Source organism: Mastigoproctus giganteus, chromosome 1 (assembly GCF_048544385.1).
Source record: "Mastigoproctus giganteus isolate SK-2022 chromosome 1, ASM4854438v1, whole genome shotgun sequence".
In the NCBI taxonomy this organism is placed as follows: domain Eukaryota; kingdom Metazoa; phylum Arthropoda; class Arachnida; order Uropygi; family Thelyphonidae; genus Mastigoproctus; species Mastigoproctus giganteus.
Genome location: NC_143575.1, coordinates 55245320 through 55266002, shown reverse-complemented (window position 1 = coordinate 55266002; position 20683 = coordinate 55245320). Strand labels below are relative to the sequence as shown.

Sequence of the window (20683 nt, the reverse complement as noted above, 5' to 3'; positions counted from 1 at the left end):
CAACAATTTCTCCTTCATTTTGCTCTCAGTTATTACAAAATCAGTTAGCTCCCTGTTAGAGTTTGTTAAACTTCTGGCATTCCCCTCCTTGAATAACTTCTCATGTGTGAATGTAGATGCAAAATACTCATTCAGTTTATCAGCTACATGAGCATGATCATCAGTAGTCAAACCATCTATGTTAAGTGGTCAAATCTGATTCATCCCTTTCCTTCTAGAGTTTACATAAGTAAAACTCTTTGCTGTTTTTCTTTGCATCCTTTGCCAAAGATTTCTCTTAATCTGCTAATCTGCCTTTGCTTACCTAATTTCCTTTGTGACTTGATTACAGACTAGCTTATATCTGCCATGAGCATCATTAATTTATCTGACATCCATTTAGGCCTAAACCATGAACAGTATTTGTTATCAGCTGGATTATTTAAGACTTTTCTACACTCATTACACATGGGATCCCATCTGATTCATTCTTTTCCTCTTTGTATTCACATATTTTAAAAACTTCTTGTCTCCATCTTTGCCATCTTAACCCTTTCTGCAGTACTATTGCAAATCAACTTGTAGCTGTTATAGGCTTCAGTACTTTTTGTTGCTCTGTATCTTTCCCATGCATCTTTTTCTACTGTAGTAAACTAGCTTACTCGGTGGTCATCCATCTCGGTGTACTCCTTGCTCTGTATTTTATTAATAGTATATATGCATTTACATCTTCTCTGCTTATTGCTTTAAAATTACTCCATAATTCATCTGATAAAGGCCATGTAGCACCTTAAACTGTCATAGTCTTTTTTCTTGAAATTAAAATCCTTGTCTTTGTCTTCAATAACTGTGACCTTTTTCTTTACTGTCCAACTTAGAACTCCATGGTCAGTCCTGGATAATGGTTCTTATGATGTCATCTGGTTTTTGGACAGTGATGAGGTCTATAATATTCCTGCCCCTAGTATTTTCCATAATGTGCTAATACAAATAATAGTAATTTAGCACAGGTGTGCCCAACCTATAGACCACAGAATGTGTGTGGTCTCTTCCTTCATATTATGTGGCCTGTGTCCATGTAGGTAGCTGTAAATGTTATACCATTCCCAAAAGTTAAAATTTGCATGTTGAAAAATATAGTTTCACATTGACTTTTGAAAATATCCCTTTTTAGTAATATTTAATTTTTTGTATTTCTTTCTTATGTTTTAAATATCGATATGATTTAACAGTATTGTTACCAACATGCAGTAAGAATTGGAGGCTTGAAATGGTGGAACCCATGTTTAGTCTCTAGAGCTAAGTTCCGGTCAACCTTTCCCTATCTCTTCCATCATGCAGTATGATTGATGACTTTTGAGGTTATGATGAACGTCGGGGCGAGATCCAAAATTCCTTACATTTCGAGGGTACAGCTCTAAAACGGTGTTCGCAGGCCGGCCGCTAGTTAGTACACCCGACTGAACCTATTGGTAACTCTCTAGAAAGCTTCCAGATCAGCTAGTGTATAATCTTGTTGCCTCTACTCTGCCAGATAGTGACTGGAGGGAGTCCGAGTAGTGTGTATGCGGTGAGCATTGTCGAGGCCACGTTATGTCAAGGATCTGGGTATATTCTTACCACATGTACGCCATATCCAAAAATTTCATTACTTCATACAACATGTCCCACCTACTTTTCCTTACTATTGAATACACCATGAATTGTCAAACTAATAGAGCAAGCTTATCTGCGAAAAGATCTAAACCTCCCAAGCACTTCCTAATTAATTTCACAAATACGTGGTCTCAATTCTAATCTCAACGATGTCCATTTCCACTTGCAGTCTGCCAAACCCAATGTACTTCTTCTGACAGAATCTCAGTTATTGGTTGATTCAACTACTGCTCATCTCAGATGCCAAAATTATTCGTTGTATGATTCCTTTCGCCTCAAAGGTGGTACTTGTGCATATGTCCATCCTGATATTCACTGTCAGAAACTTGGCAATTTGGAATCTCCTCTCTTTGATCTTCTCTGGCTTAAAATCTCTCTACCTCATTGGGTCAAATTCATCTGTTGTCTCTACCGTTCTCCCGACTCCACTAATCACTTGGACTTCCTCTCTTTTCAACTTGACTTTCTCCAGTCCAACTTTCCTAACAGTGAAGTAATTTTCCTTGGTGATTTTAATGTTCACAACTCCAGCTGGCTTCCGTTTTCTAGTCACACCGACCCAGCAGGTCGAGATGCTGAGGCTTTTGCAATTACTAATGACCTAACACAGATTGTTCATTTACCTACAAGAATACCGGACAATCCTAATCATACAGCCAATACGCTTGATCTTTTTCTCACAAACAACCCTTCTAAGTACACGGTCGAAGTGATAGGTCCTTTAGGCACTTCAGGTCACAACTTGGTGATTGTCTCTTCTCCAATGGAACCTTTATCTCATGGCTATTCCCAACCACGTGTTGTTTGGCATTACAAGAATGCAAAATGGGATGACCTGCGAGACTTCTTTTCTTCTTTTCCTTGGTCAGATTACTGTTTCAAAACTTCTGATGTCAACGTTTGCTCAGATCGTGTCAGTGAAATTATTCTTGCAGGAATGGAATCCTTTATCCCACACTCCACTTTAAAATCTCGTCCTTTATCTAAACCTTGGTTTTCCAATAAATGTGCTAAGGCTGTCCAAGAGAAGAATGTTGCATATCGTTATTGGCTTGTTTCTAATTCTTCAGTTTCATTTTCTGCCTACACCAAAGCTCGCAACAGTTGTAAAGCAGTTATTAACCAGTCCAAACTAGAGTTTGAACAGGCTAAGAGTAGAAAACATGCTTCTTGCCCTAATGGTAGCCGAGCATTCTGGTCTCTTGCCAAAGCTATTGGCCGCAACTTTTGCCCATCTTTGCTCCCACCTCTGTCCAAACCAGATGGTTCTGTTGCCACTTCAGCCAAGGATAAAGCTGACCTGCTAGCATCCCATTTTTCTTCCAGCTCATGTATTAATGATCTTGGTAAAACACCTCCCACCATTCCCAACACGCTCCATTCAATGCCTCCTGTGGTCTTCCGTCAAAAGGATATCAGAAGGATTTTGATGAATCTTGATGCTAAGAAAGCTCCAGGTCCTGATGGTATTTCTCCACTTGTTCTCAAAACCTGTGCTCCTGAACTTACTCCTATTCTTTGCCACCTTTTTTCACTTTCTTATTCCAAAGGTGTTTTTCCTTCTGCTTGGAAATTTGCTCATATCCAGCCAGTTCCTAAAAAGGGTGACAAATCCCTCCCATCCAATTATCGTCCCATTGCAATTACTTCTACTCTTTCTAAAGTAATGGAGAAATCAATTAACCGCCAACTCTTAAACTACCTAGAAACCTTCTGTCTGATCAATGATCACCAGTATGGATTCCGTCAGTGTCGATCCACTGGAGATATTCTGGCTTATGTTACCCATTTATGGACTAATTCAATGGAAAGGTTCGGTGAAACACAAGTAGTTGCTCTTGACATTTCAAAGGCTTTTGATTGTGTTTGGCATAAAGGTCTTCTAAACAAGCTTCCATCTTATGGTTTGCCAACTGTTTTTAGTAATTGGTTATCCAGTTTTCTCTCTGATCGCTCACTGAGGGTGATGGTAGATGGCTCTCTGTCTTCTAACTTCTCCACTAATGCCGGTGTCCCCCAAGGTTCAGTTCTTTCCCCCACTCTTTTCCTCTTGTATATCAATGACCTTCTTCCATTGACTGGAAATCCTATCCATAGTGTTGCCGATGATAGCACATTGCATTCAACTTTCCATTTTGAGAAACCTTGTCCTGCTCAATCAGCTTCAACTTCTCGAAAATCTGCTACCAATTCCTTAAATGCCGATCTTCAGGTAATTCTCCAGTGGGGCAAAGACAACTTAGTTGATTTCAACCCTTCTAAAACTCAGTCTTGTCTTATATCTCGCAAAAAGGATTCTTCTACTCCTATGCTTATCTTTAGTGACACTCCGATTTCTAGGCAAAACGATATATCTCTTTTGGGGATTACCCTGACTTCTAATCTCTCTTGGCACAAGCACATTACAAATATTGCTTCCTCTGCATCTAAAAAACTTGGTTTTCTCTTTCGTTCTTGGCGTTACTTTTCTTCCAAACAGCTGCTCACTCTGTATAAATCGCAAATTCGCCCTGCCATGGAATATTGTTCCCATATCTGGGGTGGTGCCCCCAAAACCTCTCTCCGGCTTCTTGATTCCATTCAGAAGAGGGCAGTTAGGTTAATTAATGATTCATCTCTAACAGAGTCTCTCCACTCGCTTTCTCATAGACGCACTGTTTCTGCTGCATGCCTCTTCTACAGATACTTCCATGGGCACTGTTCTTCTGAATTGGCTTCTATAATTCCTGCTCTCTCTTTCAAAACAGTCCGGACACGTGCCGCCACCAGCCAACATCCATTTACTGTCCAACTTCAAACCCACAGAACCAACTTTTCATCTTCCTCATTTATTCATTCAACTGCCGTTTTCTGGAACAACCTTCCTTCATACGTATTTCCTGAAAATTACAATCTACAGAAGTTCAAGTCCAATGTCAACAAATATCTTCTTTCGTCTTCTTAACCTCAAACCCAAGCACGGTACTAAGTACTATAGGTTCTAATACCTCTCGTGTTTGGGGTTCACATAAAAAAAAAAAAAAAGAATGGTATGATGTTTCATGTAAACTCCTTAGTATTTAACAATACTATTATCACTGTGCAATAAGAATATTATTAGTGTCATTTAATAATAGTTTTGGATTTTAGAATTTAATTATTAAATGTAAAAAATTAAACCATATATAAATGCTGATCAACAGAAATTAAACCAATTAATGCATAACATATAAGTGGTAGGGATTTGCACCCTGTGACCCTCTGCCTGGAGAACCCATGTGTCCTGTGATTTTCAGCATTTTATCCATTTTGGTTCCTAGTCAAAACAAGGTTGGATGACCATGATCTTGATAATTTAAGAATTTTTTTCACCCCATGGTGAGTTTCTCCCTCACTTGCTGCAGTCAATTAAGAAGCAAATTGAAATCTCCCATAATAAGACCTTCACACTTTCTCACCAATTTCTGCATGTAGAGGCTCTTATTATGTTCTTTACAACTTTATGATCTGTAAAGTATTCCCACTTTCATTTTGCCTCCAACTTCTTTGTTCTGCATTTTTTTCTTCCTCAGGCTGCTTTTGATAAGAAGCATGACCTCTCCCATATCTTGCCTGTCCCTAAATACATTGTACACACCATAGTACACTGATCACCACCTATTTCTGAGTGGCACTATATTTCTATTCGAGTTCAAATTTTTACTGATTTTATTGACACCACTTTTGACATTAGCATTAGTAGAGGCATATGATGCAAGAAAGCAAGCCAAAAAAAAAAAAAAATAAATAAACCCTTCCCATTTCACCCACCCATTCCCTCCAAATGTTTATCTAGCTCTGCCTTCAATTTATTTCAGCTGTCAACTTTCACAACAACAACGGATGGAAGTTTGTTCCAGCAATCAACCACCCCCTGGCTAAAGGCAAATTTCTGCACATGTATTCTACAATTGTCTTTCCTTTATTCAAATTTATGTCCCCTCAGGTGATTAATCTGGGCAAGAGGAAGAATCCCATTGGCATTGAGCTTGCTCAAACTATTCAAGGTGTTATACACCTCAGTCACATCACCTTCCAAGTGCCTAGTCTTCAGGTGCTGCAATCTGCAGAACTTAAGCCTTTCTTCTTAAGAAAGGCTTATGTAAGAAAGCTCTACATCCTTCCTAAAATGATGCCTCCAGACCTGTATACAATACTCAAGGTGTGGCCTGACCATTGCCTTATACAGGGTGATCACCTCCTTATCCCTGCTAGAAAAATTCCTATATATCATAGGAATGATATATCTCTCTCTCTCCCCCCCCCCCCTCTCTCATTGGCAAGAAACCATGTCTTACAGACTGTCTGCACTGGTCAGAAAACTTCATACCTGACTGAACAATTACCCCAGCTCTTTTTCATTCTCCACTATGATGAGCGTAGTTCTACACAGTTGATATGTTACTCTGGACTTTAGAATTTAATTATTAAATGTAAAAAATTAAACAATATATAAATGCCTATCAACAGAAATTAAACCCACATGCAGTACATTACATTTGTCAATGTTAAACTTCAATTGCCATCTCTCAGCCCATCTGCTCAATTTTTCTGGATCCTATTGCAGCAGCGTATTGTCTTTACTATCATTAAACTCCACCAACCTTCATATCGTCTGAAAACGTGGACATTCACCCTGATATACCTTCATCAATATCATTAATAAATCCAGAAAACAGCAATGGGCCCAACACTGAACCCTGGGCGACTCCACTAATAACATTAGTCCACTGAGAGCAGAGTCCATTGATTACCACTCTCTGTCTTGTCCCACTCAGCCACCCTTTATCCATATTAGCAATATGCCCTTAATGCCATACTCCTCCAATTTGTACAGTAGTCTTCCATGTGCAACATGCAGTATCAAAAGCTCTCCTAAAATACAAGTATATGAGATCAAAAAATTTTTTTTTGCATCCAGTTCCTTTGTGACCACATCATTGTATCCAATCAGATTGGTCAGACAAGATTTCCCCTTAACAAACCTATGCTGTGTCTGAACTATAACTGCATTCTTTTCTAGATGATTCTCCAGTGCTTCTTTAACCAGTGCCTCCATTAATCATCCCTGGAACAGAAGTTAAACTAACAGGTCTGTAATTACTTGTTTTAACCTTTGATCCGCCTTTGTGAATTGGAGAAACATTTGCACATTCTCCACCCCATGGTGACCTCCCTTTAGTCCAAAGAAGCTCTCATAATTATAGCTAAGGGTTTGCTTACTTCCTTTGCTGTGTCCTTTAATATAACCTGATAGATCCCAACCCTCCACATGGTTTTCTTATGTTCAACTTCAGCAATTTCTCATCCATTTTGCTCTCAGTTATTACAAAGTCATTTAGCTCCCTATCAGAGTTCGATAAACTTCTGGCAATCCCCTCCATGAATATCTCCTCATGTGTAGATGCAATATAATCATTCAGTCTGTCAGCTACCTGAGCAGGATCATCAACAGTCGAACCATCAATATCATGTGGACCAATCTGATTCAGCCCCTTTCTTCTAGACTTTGCATAAGTAAGCATTTTTTTTGTGCTGTTTTTCTTTGCATCTTTTGCCAAGGATTTCTTGTAATCTACCTTCTCCTGTCTAATCTCTTTTGTGACTTAATTACAGACCAGCTTATATCTACCATAGGCTTCCATGTCACCTGATAATTTATATGCATCCTATGCATTTTTCTTCTCTGCCACGATTCTCATTAGTTCATCTGACGTCCATTTAATCCTCACCCTTGAACACATCTGGTTAGTATGTGCTTGGCACACCCAGGGTCCTCAGCTGGATATCATCATTCTTCTCTTTCTTGGTGATTCCTTTCTTCTACTGCTCTCTCTCTCTCTCTCTCTCTCTCTCTCTCTCTCTCTCTCTCTCTCTCTCCCCTCTCTCTCTCAGAGTAACTCAAGTTTTGGCTGGTGCAGCATAAGCCTCAGGCTTCCTTGCACCATATGGTTAATCATAATAATAATAATAATATTTCTTAGTTGGTACGAAAGGTCTAGTAGCTTCCAAGATTAATTCTTTGAATGCTTCCAATTTAGAATTTGCAGTTAGTAACATCATTAGTTGTTCCCACTCTATAAAATTTAAAAACTGTCTGTGACCACTGTGGTCACCTTTACGAAAACAAAATCACTTCCCTTTACCCCTGACAGTAGTTACATCTTTGAGTAAATCCCACATCAGAACACTGTGATCACTGGCACCTAATAGTTCCTTTATCTGCAAAGTATTAATGCATAAAGAATCACTACTGATAATCAGATCAAGTGTATTTCTCCCTCTGTTTGCCTCTCGACCTGCTGCTATACAAAACAGTCATCCAATAAATCAAAAAAAGCCTTGCTAGTGTTGAGTGACTAACTCACAAGTTCCAGTCAATATCTAGGAAGTTAAAATTCCCCATTATAATACAATCTGATTTAATTGCCCACTCTATTTCCCTGTGCAGTTGTTCATTGTGCTCATCAGAGTCATTAGGCCCATAACACACTCCTACTCTCAATTTCGCTTTCATAGTGCTTCTGTCACACCAAACTGACTCAACACTGCACTGTCTGCCCATTTCAACTGGATGGTACTGCCTTAGATTTTGTGTTTCTTAACCAACAGCAAAACCCCTCCTCCCTTCCTATCCTGTCTGTATACATTGTTCTCCCCAAATTCCAATTCTGCATTCCTTTTATCTGTGTGGAATCACATCTCTGATATCCCAACAATATCTGCCTTTAATTTTATTGACATTACTGTAAACAGTAAGATTAAGTATTGTTGTATGGTTTACCTTCCCAAAATATAGCCCTTGAAGTTATTTAAAAAGTCTCCCTAGCATTTGCTTCCTCTTAGGTCGAAACATCACTACACTTTATACTTCTTGCCAATATCAGCTTTTGTGGCATCAGAGGATCTTGGGATGTGTGAAAGTGTTACATTGCTCCATTTCACCAGATAAATGTGTGTCTAAATTATCCCTCGACCCTTAAGGCCTCCTCTGTGATATTTGACTTACACCACCTTTTTTCCAATGCATTCCATCTCTACAAAAATAATATGTCCATTAACACACAAATTATCTTGTCATCCAGTATGTGCTACCATCTCTTATTTGTGTTTTTCCAACTAATAGAACGCGAACACTTGGTGTCGGTGTTCTTTGACATGGAGAAAGCGTATGCCACAACTTGGAGATTTGGCATCGTAAAAGATCTCCATAGCCTTGGCCTTAGGGGGCATCTCCCCTTTTTTATTCAAAACTTTTTAGCCAATCGATCTTTCCAAGTTCGTGTGGGATCCTCATTCTCTCGTCCCTTCAGCCAAGAGGAGGGAGTACCACAAGGATCAGTATTAAGTGTCACGCTTTTTGCCATCAAAGTCAATTCCATCACAGAACAACTTCCTCCAACTGTAAACTGTGCCCTCTATGTTGATGACTTTAGCATATTTTGTCAGTCATGCAACATGAGGGTTATTGAAAGACAACTGCAGAAAGCCATTGATCGCCTTAATTCCTGGGCACTTGCTAATGGCTTCAGGTTCTCGCCGGAGAAGACCGTTTGCGTACACTTTTGTCGCAAGCGTAATCTTCATCCTGAACCTGAATTAAGGCTCGGACAAAATGTAATTCCAGTAGTGTCAGACACAAAATTCTTGGGACTTGTGTTTGATAAAAAGTTGACCTTTCTAGAACATATTCGTCAACTTCGTACAAAATGCATGAGGGGACTCAATATTCTCCGATCTCTCTCCTCAACGCGTTGGGGAGCAGATCGATGCACCCTACTACGGCTTTACCGTGCACTCGTACAACCCAAATTAGACTACGGGGCCCAGGTATACTCCTCAGCCAGAGACAGTGCCCTTCGATGGCTTGACCCTGTCCATCATCAGGCCATCCATATCGCTACTGGAGCATATCGCACATCTCCTGTCCAGAGCTTATACGTCGAAGCAAACGAACCATCATTATCCCTTCGACGTAAGCAGTTGTCTTTAAACTATGCTTTAAAGTTGAAATCCCTGCCAGACCATCCCACGTGGACATCCGTTTTTGAGCCATGTTGGGAAAATTTGTACAATACTCGTAAGACTGCCAACCGACCTTTTGGCATTCGTGTCCAAGAGCTACTCAGAGAGTTTAACATCATGGTAGACAAGGTTGCACAAACAGGAAAAGAAATTCCTCCACCCTGGCATGCTCATCCCCCACCGTGCGACTTTTCCCTTAAGAAATGGGTAAAGTCCGAGACCTCATCATCTGTCTACCAGCAGCTCTACTCTGCTCACCAAGCTGAGCACTCAGACTTCCTGTCCGTTTACACAGACGGCTCGAAGACTGAATCTTGCGTAGGATCTGCTGCTGTCTTTCCGGACACTATAATATCTCAGCAGATTCCTCCCGAATTCAGCATATACACTGCAGAGCTGTATGCTATAGAGTTAGCCTTGGATCACATTCGAACTTGTCAATTCCAAAGGTCAATAATATATTCCGACTCTTTGAGTGTATTACAGGCTTTATTATCTCTGAGACACAATTCTCATCCAGTTCTTTGTCGGATTCAGCAGAAGAGACATTCTCTTCATCGATGCAAGTTTGATATCCACTTCTGCTGGATTCCTAGCCACATTGGGATAAAGGGAAATGATTTGGCTGACGCTGCAGCCAAATCAGCAACACCCACTCATAATCGTTGCCTGTCAGTCCCCTATACAGACTACAGGCAAATAATACGCAACAAGATATATTCCCAATGGCAAGAACTATGGCACAGACAGAGAACAAATAAATTATACCAAATAAAGCCTGTAATAGAAACATGGCAGTCTAGTCTGCGCAGGAATCGGAGCGAGGAAGTTGTTCTTGCCCGACTCCGCATAGGACACAGTCATTTGACACATTCTTTTCTGCTGAGGGCGGATGACCCTCCTATGTGCGAGTCTTGCGACACCGTTTTAACTCTAAAGCATATTTTAATAGATTGTGTTAATTTTACCCATGTTCGCAATATATATTTTACCGCTTTTACTCATCCGACTGAGCCTTATACACTCAGTCAGATTTTATCAGACAACGACCACGTGTCGGCAGTTTTTAAGTTTTTACAAGCTATCAATATATACACACATATATAAATAACAATTTGACGAGGTAACCTTTTAAAGGTTACCAGAATTTCTTTGTTGATATTTTAATCGTTTCCTGGCGCAATATAACCGTAGTTGTTTTTGCGCCATTAAAACCAAAATCAAATCAAATCAAATCAAATCCAACCTTATCCAACTAACTGCCTGTTATCATAGTTTATGATAACAGGCAGTTTGAAAATAGCTTTAAAAAAAATCCAGGGAGGAGATTTGAATTATAAACCTCAGTCAACTAATTTGAATTCTGTTTAAGTGGACAGTTCAAACCACGTGGGTGGCAAGAGATAGTTAAATTTATTTCTATTATAACTACTTAGATTTTACAAATGTAACATTATAAATTAATACATATAACTTGAGAGGAGATATGAAATTCATATAACGTAACTCAGAGATAATACTCGATACTGAAATATATAAATATAGTGTTATAACTGCATTGGGATATAAGTTTAGGGTTATATTTTTGTATTGAAATTTCATTTGAAATTGAAACGAAATCATGACTCAGAGCAGCAAAGCAAATGACTCAATCTAATGGGAGTGCTATGGCTCAGGGGGAAACTAAGGGTTGTCCTCTGAATGACAGCCTTTTGAAATGTGCTGCTTGTTTGATGTTTGTGGAGTATCAGGAATGGGTCATGATATTGCCAAAGGGAATGTGCTTGTGTGTGCATGATGTAAGGAGCGTAAGAAAATCAGGCCCATAACAACTCAGCGTTGTTATGGGCCAAAATGAGAGCTTGAAGGACGGGGTAGATGCCCTCAAAAGAATTAAATTGAGGGCCCATCAAGCTCTCAGCTGCCCACATCAATGCCAGAACTTGCACTTCAACATCACACAACACAGCAGCAACCCCCAAGGCAGAATGCGCTGGTCCCACAGTAACTAGTTGTTGGTGACTCTGTTGTCATGGAAACGGGGAATATATTGTGCAAAAAGGATAGGTGGAACAAGACCAGCATATGTCTGCCAAGGGTAAAGGTTGATGATGTTGAAGAACAGATATCATCTTTTAAGGGCACAAAAGGCGATATTGTTTTACACGTTGGCACTAATGATATTAAGAGTAGGCAACCGACAGAATTACTTAACAAGTACAAGTCAATGTTGAAAAAAAAACATTAGATAGGGTTGAATTTGAAAGTATTTGCAATTCTGCCAGACACAATAGGAGAGAGTATCTGATGAGAGCCTTGGTGATTAATTTGGCACTGGAGAGATTGTGCAAGGCTCAAGGAGTAGAATTTTTCTCAGCCTAGACTGTGCTTGTTAACAGGAGAGACTGCTTCTACAGGGATGGGATACACTTAAAGAGAATGGGTGCAAGAATATTTGCTGATGCTATCGAGGCAGTGTTGGGTGGGTCAGAAAACTGCTAGCTTTGGGGGGATACACGGACTAATAGATTAACAGTAGCCGCTGGCAGAGTTGAAAATGATTCTAGCACTGCTTCTATTGGAATGAGCAGCAGCCTTGAAAACAAGGTGCAGGGGATTTCAGAAACTGCTGGGAGTCATTGCGGAACAAGCAAATACATGAGTTGTTAGGGTAGCTAAGACTAGGAACAGGCACACACATATACCTGCATGTACACCAGTGCTATAAGTTTGGTAAATAAATTTGATGAATTTGAAGTGTTGGTCAAAACATCAAAGACAGATATTGTTAGGATATCAGAAACATGGTGTAACACAGATATAAGGAATGCAGAAATTAAATTTGGGAAGTACAACGTGTACAGGAAGGATAGGAAGGTCGGAGGGGTTATGCTATTAGTTAAGAAACATAAAATCCATGGAAGTACAGCCAGTGGACAGAGCAGTGTCAAGTCAGTTTGGTGTGACATGAACACTGGGAAAACAAAGGCCTAATGACTCCGATGAGTATAATAAACAACTGTACAGAGAAATAGAGGGGGCCAGTAAATCAGAGTGTCTTATAATGGGGGATTTTAATTTCCCAGATATTTGACTTGAATTTGTGGGTTGGACACTCACACACTAGCAAGGCTCTTGTGTATTTATTGAATGATTGGTTTCTACAGCAGCATGTTCGGGAGGCAACTAGAGGGACAAATACTCTTGATCTGATTATCAGTAGTGATTCTTCATGCATTAAGAATCTCCAGATAAAGAAAAATTTGGGGGCAGTGATCACAGTGTGCTGAAGTGGGATTTACTTAAAGAGGTAACTTAAAGAGGTAACTATCATCAGTTGTAAAGGAAAGGGTTTATGCTTTCGTAAAGGTGACTACATTGGTCTGAGACAGTATTTAAATTCCATATGGTGGGACCAACTGATGATGTTACCAACAGCAAACTCAAAATGCGAAGCATTCAAAGAATTAATCTTGGAAGCTACTAGGCTTTTTATACCAACTAAGAAATGTTGTTCAAGGTTTAGGCCTAAATAGATGTCAGATGAACTAATGAGACATGTGGCAGAGAAGAAAAATGCATGGGATACATATAAATTAACAGGTGACATAGAAGCCTATGATAGATATAACCTGGTCTGTAACCAAGCGACAAAGGAGGTTAGACAGGCAAAGACAGATTATGAGAAATCTTTGGCAAAGGATGCAAAGAAAAACAGCAAAGAGTTCTTTACTTATGTAAACTCTAGAAGGAAGGGGATGAATCAGATTGGTCCACTTGATATCGATGGTTCAACTGTTGATACTGCTCAGGTAGCTAACAAAATAAATGAATATTTTGCATCTACATTCACACATGAGGAGTTATTCGGGGAGGAGAATGCCAGAGATTAATTAAACTCTGGCAGGAAGCTAGATGATTTTGAAATAACTGAGAGCAAAGTGGAGGAGAAATTATTGAAGATAAATATAAGAAAGGCACCTGGGGTGGATGGGATCTATCCAGTTATATTAAAGGAGGTTGCAAAGAAAGTAAGCAAACCCTTAGTCATAATTATGAGAGCTTCCTTGGACTCAGGGGAAGGTACCCATAGACTGTAGATGTGCAAATGCGACCTCAATTCACAAAGCAGGATCAAAGGGTAGCACAAGTAATTACAGACCTGTTAATTTAACTTCTTTTCCAGGAAAATTAATGGAGGCATTGGTTAAAGAAGCACTGCAGGATCATCTAGACAAGACCTCAGTTATAGCTTGGATGCAGCATGGCATCCAAGTTTGATTAGATACCAGTTTGATTAGATACTATGATGTGGTCACAAAGGAACTGGATGCAAAGAATAATTTTGATATCATATATTTAGATCTTAGAAAGGCTTTTGATACTGTTGCACATAGAAGACTGCTACACAAATTGCAGGAGTGTGGCATTGGAGGCAAATAGCTGTTATGGATAAATGGTTGGTCGAGTGGGAGAACAGAGAGTGGTAATCAATGGACACTGCTCTTCGTGGACTAATGTTATTAGTGGAGCCCCCCCCAAGGTTCAGTATTGGATCCATTGTTGTTTTCTGTATTTATTAATGATACTGATGATAGTATAGCAGGCTTAATGTGTAGGTTTGCAGACAGTACAAAGGTCGACAGGTTTGTTGATGACACTAATGACAGTATGCTGCTGCAACCGGATCTATAAAAGTTGAGCAGATGGGCTGAGAGGTGGCAACTGATGTTTAACATTAACAAATGTAAAGTACTGCATATGGGGAGCAGTAACCCCAGAGTAAATATCAACACTGTGGTACTACACTGACAGTGGTAGAGAATGAAAAGGACCTGGGGGTAACTGTGCAGACAGATATGAAGTTTTCTGAGCAGTGCAGATGGTCTGCAAGAGTAGCTCATGGTTTCCTGTCAATGATGTACAGGAATTTTTCTAGCAGGGATAGAGAGTTGATTATCCCCTTTTGTAATACAATGGTCAGGCCACACCTTCCGTACTGTGTACAAGTTTGGAGGCCTCATTTTAAGAAGGATGTAGAGCTGCTGGAACAATTATAGAGAAGGGCAACAAGATTAGTGAATGGAACAAAGGGTTGCTCTTACGAAGAAAGTCTTATGTTTTGCAAATTATAGTGTCTGGAGACTAGTCATCTGCAAAGTGATTGAGGTGTATAAGGCCTTAATGGTTTGAGCATGCTCAATGCTGATGGAATTCTTCCTCTTGCTCAGAATAATCGCCTGAATGGGCATAAATGCAAATTGAGGAAAGACAGTTGTAGGATAGATGTGCGGAAATTTGCCTTTAGCCAGCAGGTGTTTGATTGCTGGAACGAACTTCCATCTGTCGTTGTAGAAGTTGATAGCTTAAATAGATTCAAGGCACAACTAGACAAACATTTGGAACAAGTGTATGGGTGAAATGAGAAGTTTTTTTTTTTTTTCTTGGCTAGTGCTGTATAAGTTTCCTTTGTTGCATCATATGCCTTTACTAATGCAATTGTCAACTCCGTAGCCAGGTGGGCAGGAGAAGCAGTGCATAGTACACGCTTCTTGATTAAAAGTTCAGGATTCGAGTCCATGAGCACCAAATACGGAGGATGTGGAAAGGTCAGGGAATGACCACCTCATATCCTCAGAGCAATATGGCCTTAGTTGCTAATGCTCCTAAAAACCAAATAACAAACAAACTAATGCTAATGCTAAGCTAAAATTTGAAGAAATACTCTCTAAATAAATTGGCAAAATTGAATCAAATAATACTTAAATATATATATTATGAATACCTCTCATGCTTGAGTTTTCATTATATATATATAATGAAAACTTAAGCATGAGAGGTATATTCATAATATATATATATATATATATTATGAAATTAGGTACTAAGTACTGACGTAGCCGAGTGGTCAGGAGCGAGAGTGCATAGCATGCGTTCCTTGAGTGGACCAGGGTTCGAACCCGTGACTACTAAATACGGTAAATATTTGTATTGACGATTTATTGTAAACTCTACTAACTTGGTTGTCATGCCGGAGTATAAACAGAAAATTTATTTATTTATTTTACCGTACACAGGTTGAAGATTAAGCAGATAAAGTAAGATATTTCCTCTATTTTGTAATTGTAATTTTCAAGAAATATGTATGAAAGAGTTTGTTCCAAAAAAACAAAAGTTGAAGGAATAAATGAGGAAGGAGAAAATTTGGTTCTTTGTGGAAGTTGAATAAAAAAATGATGCTGACTGGTTGCAGCATGTGTTTGGACTCATTTGGAAGAGAGAATGGGAATTATAGAAACCAATTCAGAAGAAAAGGGCCCATGGAAATATCTATAGAAAAGGCATCTAGCAGAAACTGAACAGCTATGATACAGAAAGTGAACAGACTTTGTTATAGATGAGTCATTAATTAACCTGACTGCCCTGTTTTGAATGGCGTCTAAAAGCCTGAGAGAGGTTTTGAGAGGACACCATCCCGTGGGAAAAATATTCAAGAGTAGGGCAAATTTTTGATTTGTACAGAGTGAGCTGCTGTTTTGGAAGAAAAATAGTTCTGAGAAAAAATCCAGTTTTTTAAATGCAGAGAAGGCAATATTTGTAATGTGCTTATGTCAAGAAAGATTCAAAGTTAGGGTAATCCCCAATAGTGATACATGTTCTTGCCTAGAAATCAGAGTGTGATTGAAGATATGCATAGGAGCAGAAGAATTCTTTTTGTCAGATGTAAGACAGGACCGAGTTTTAGAAGAATTGAAATGAATTAAGTTATCTTTGCCCCACCAGAGAATTACCTGGAGATTAGCATTTAAGGAATTGGTAGTGGATATTTGAGAAGTTGAAGGGAGGGGGAATGTAATGTGCTATCATCAGCAAAACTATGAATAGAATTTCTGGTCAATGGAAGAAGGCCATTAATATACGAGTGAAAAAGTGTAGGGGAAGGAACTTAACTGTGGGAAACACCAGCATTAGTATGAGAAGTTAGAAGACAGAGAACCATCTACTATTATCCACAGTGAGTGGTCAGAGAGAAAACTGGATATCCAATTACAAAAAACAGTTGGCAAACAATAAGATGGAAGTTTATTTGGAAGACCTATATGCCAAAAACAATAAAAAGCCTTTGAAATATCAAGAGCAACTGCTTGAGATTCATCAAACATTTTCATTGAATTTGACCATAGATGGGTAACATAAGCCAGTATATTACCAGTGGATTGACACTGATAAAATCCATACTGATAAAATCAATTAATAACCAACTAAGAGTTGGTTGTTAATTGATTTCTCCATTACTATAGAAACAGTAGAAGTAAGTGCAATGGGATGGTAATTGGATGGGAGGGGTTTATCACCCTTTCAACAAAATATCAACAGCCAGGTGGGCAGGAGCAGCAGTACATAGCACATGCTTCTTGATTAGACCGGGGTTCGAGCCCGTGACCACCAAATACGGAGGATGTGGAAAGGTCAAGGAATGACCACCGCATATCCCTGGAGCAATATGGCCTTAGTTGCTAATGCTCCTAAAAACCAAATAACAAACAACAAAATATCAACAAATTTCCAAGCAGAAGGAAAATGCAGAAAGTGTAAAAAGTCGATACAGAACAGAAGTAAGTTTGAGAACAAGTGGAGAAATACCATCAGGACCTGGTGCTTTATCAGCATCGAGACTGTTCAAAATTCTTCCTACGTACTTTTGATGGATGACCACAGGAAGCCTTAAAAAGAGCATACTGGGAATAGTAGAAGGTGGTTTACCAAAAAAATCGTCATACAAGAGTTAGGAGAAAAGAAGAATAGATTGCTGGCAGATCGGCTTTATGTTTAGATGAGGTAACATTAGAACCATCAAGTTTTAATAGTTTTGGGAGAAGAGATGGGCAAAAGTTGCAGGCAATTGTTTTGACTAAAGACCAGAATGTTGAAGTACAATTTGGACAAGAAGCAAGTTTTCTAATCTTAGCCTGTTCAAAATCTAGTTTAGGATGATTAATAACTGCTTTACAATTGTTGCAAGCTTTGGTGTAGGTAGAAAATGAACCTGAAGATTTGGCTGCAAGTCAATTGCAATATGCAACATTCTTATTTTAAACAGCCTTATCACATTTTTTTGGAAAACCAAGGTTTAGATAAAGGAAGAGATTTTAATCTCGTCCTTTATCTAAACTATAGAATGTGGAATAAAGGATTTCATCCTTTCAAGAATAATTTCACTGACACCATCTGAGCAAACGTTGAAATCAGAAGATTTAAAATGGTATTCAAGCCAAGGAAAAGAAGTAAAGAAATCTCACAGATCATCCCGTTTTGCATTTTTGTAATGCCAGACAACATGAGGTTGAGAACAACTCTAATAAAAAGGTTCCATTTGAGAAGAGAGAACCAAGTTGTGATCTGAGGTGCCTAATGAACCACCTACCTTGACTCTGTACCTGGAAGGATTGTGCGTAAGAAAAAGAAAAATTTCAAAAGTATTTGCTGTGTGTTTCAGATTGTCTGGTATTTTTGTTGGTAAATGAACAATATATCATTAGTAATTGCAAAAGCCTCAGCATCTCAACCAGTTGGGTCTACATGACTAGAAAATGAAGGCCAGCTGGAGTTGTGACATTAAAATCACCAAGGAAAATTACTTTACTGTTAGGAAAGTTGGACTGGAGAAAGTCAAGTCAAGAGAAGTAATCAAAGGTTCAAATAATTAGTGGAGTTGGGAGAATGATAGAGGCATCAGATTAATTTGACAGAATGGGGTGAAGAGATTTTAAGCCAGAGAAGAGGAGATTCTAAATTACTAAGTCTCTGACAGAGAATATCTGAGCAGGCATACGCACAAATACCATCTTTTAAGTGAAAGGAATCATACTGCAAATAAAATAGGATAACTGGGATTAGCAGTGGTTGAATTAGCCAATAATTGGGATTCTGTTGGAAAAGTATGTGTGGCTTGGCAGACTGCAAGTGGAAAAACATAATTGTGATTGGAACTGAGACCATTTTTATTTGTGAAATGAATGAGGAAGTGTTTGGGGGGTTTTGATCTTTTTGCAGATAAGTTTGTCCTGTTAGTTTTACTATTAATGACATATTCAGTAGTAAGAAAAGGTAGGGAGGACATGCATGAATAATGAAATAATTTTGATATGGTGTACACATGGCAAGAATATTCCCAACTCTTTGACGTAATGTGGCAGAGTAGAGGCAGCGAGATTATACACTATCTGATCTGAAAGCCTCCTAGACAGTTACCAATACGTTTGATCCAATGAACTCTATTTGCTGGCCTACAAACACTGTTTTAGAACTGTACTCAAAATGTAAGAAAGATTGGATCTCGCAGTGATGCCCATCATAACCTCAAAAGACATCAGTCTTACTTCATGATGGAAGAGATGGGGAGATTGCTGTGTAGACTAAATGTGGATTCTACCACTTCAAGTCGCCAATAAGCGAAGTGTTGGTATTGCACTAGTTGATGAGAGTCATCCACCACCTAGTATTGCTTATTAACACACAGGGGTGACATTCCTCTGTGTGGTATGGATGGCACACCTCAACCCCCTGCTTACATCTGGTTGGTCACCTTCAGTCTACTAGGTGCCATATTTAAGGACTTGCACATAGGGGTTACACCCAAGGTTACTAACAGTCCCACCCTCATGAATGTGCAAGCAGAGGATTTGGTTTTTGTAGAACAGCTGGATTTTGCCAAAATTTTGTCCACTTGACTTGAGTATCACCTGAATATCAGTTCCATCAGTGTATTAGAAAAAAAGGTATCAGCGATTTTTTTTTTTTTATACAGATGTTCTCAATGAATTCTTTGTTAAATTCTGATTGGAATTTTTACAAATTTCACCCAGTTGTGCCGTTAAGTCAAAATAAGAATTATTGATACTTAAAAGCATTATTTAAAAATAACTAAATGCACAAGGCATAATAAGTTCAGTTAAGAGTTTATTATCTATATAATATCGGTATAGATACACCATAGACAACTCTTAAGAAACTATGAAGTAGTTGTAGTAGACATCATTTGCTATGTTTCTCATATTGTGCTCTTCCTTCACGACGAGTTGCCATGATATTGCACTACCTCGAATAAGTAACACTTCACTAATAGAGAAGACTATTGTTACTTATTCTCAGTGAGTTATTTTTAAATATTGTCATATACACCTTTTGGCATCTCTCATATTGTGTGATTATCTTCACAACTGGGTCGTCATGTCTGCAATACCAGAGTTCCTGCCCATCCACTGATGATAAGCCAATAGCCTTGAAACGGTGCCATCTGGGTGGTGGTACTCACTGAGAATAAGTAACAGTAGTCTTCTCTATTAGTGAAGTGTTACTTATTCGAGGTAGTGCAATATCATGGCAACTCATCGTGAAGGAAGAGCACAATATGAGAAACAGAGCAAATAATGCCTACTACAACAACTACTTCATAGTTTCTTAAGAGTTGTCTATGGTGTATCTACACCGATATTATATAGATAATTAAAAGCATTATGTACGGTTTCATTTTTTTCAAAAATTCAAGCATTCCACAGACACACTCTACACAGCCAGTTCCTCTAATGGAAAACTTACTACCTCCAGGCACACTGTAACCTAGTAATCAAGTGCAAGGATATAGATGTATATCTGCTTTGAGTGACCATGATTTAAACTCAGGTAACTATGAAATATATAATGCTCTTCTTGTATTCACTTTGCCTTGTGAATTCTTTTGACCTTATGTGTGATTGTAAATTTATATGCCTTGTCAAAATCATTCTCTTAAGAGTGATTTTGCCAAGCAACAATTATTTATAATTGTTTAAAATTTTTTAAATTGTTTTTCTTATTAGTTTGCTTACAAATGAGATATATATATATATATATATATATATATATATATATATATATATATATATATATATATATATATATATATATATATATATTATTTTACTGAATTATTGGTAAACATTGATAAATAAATTAATTTCAGAAT

At 38.5% G+C, this 20683-nt stretch overlaps 1 protein-coding gene across 1 annotated transcript in view; it reads left to right on the top strand.

The window, feature by feature from the left end:
* Positions 1 to 20683, top strand: part of LOC150090808 (uncharacterized) — a 791939-nt gene that overhangs the window by 568561 nt on the left and 202695 nt on the right. The window lies entirely within an intron of this gene.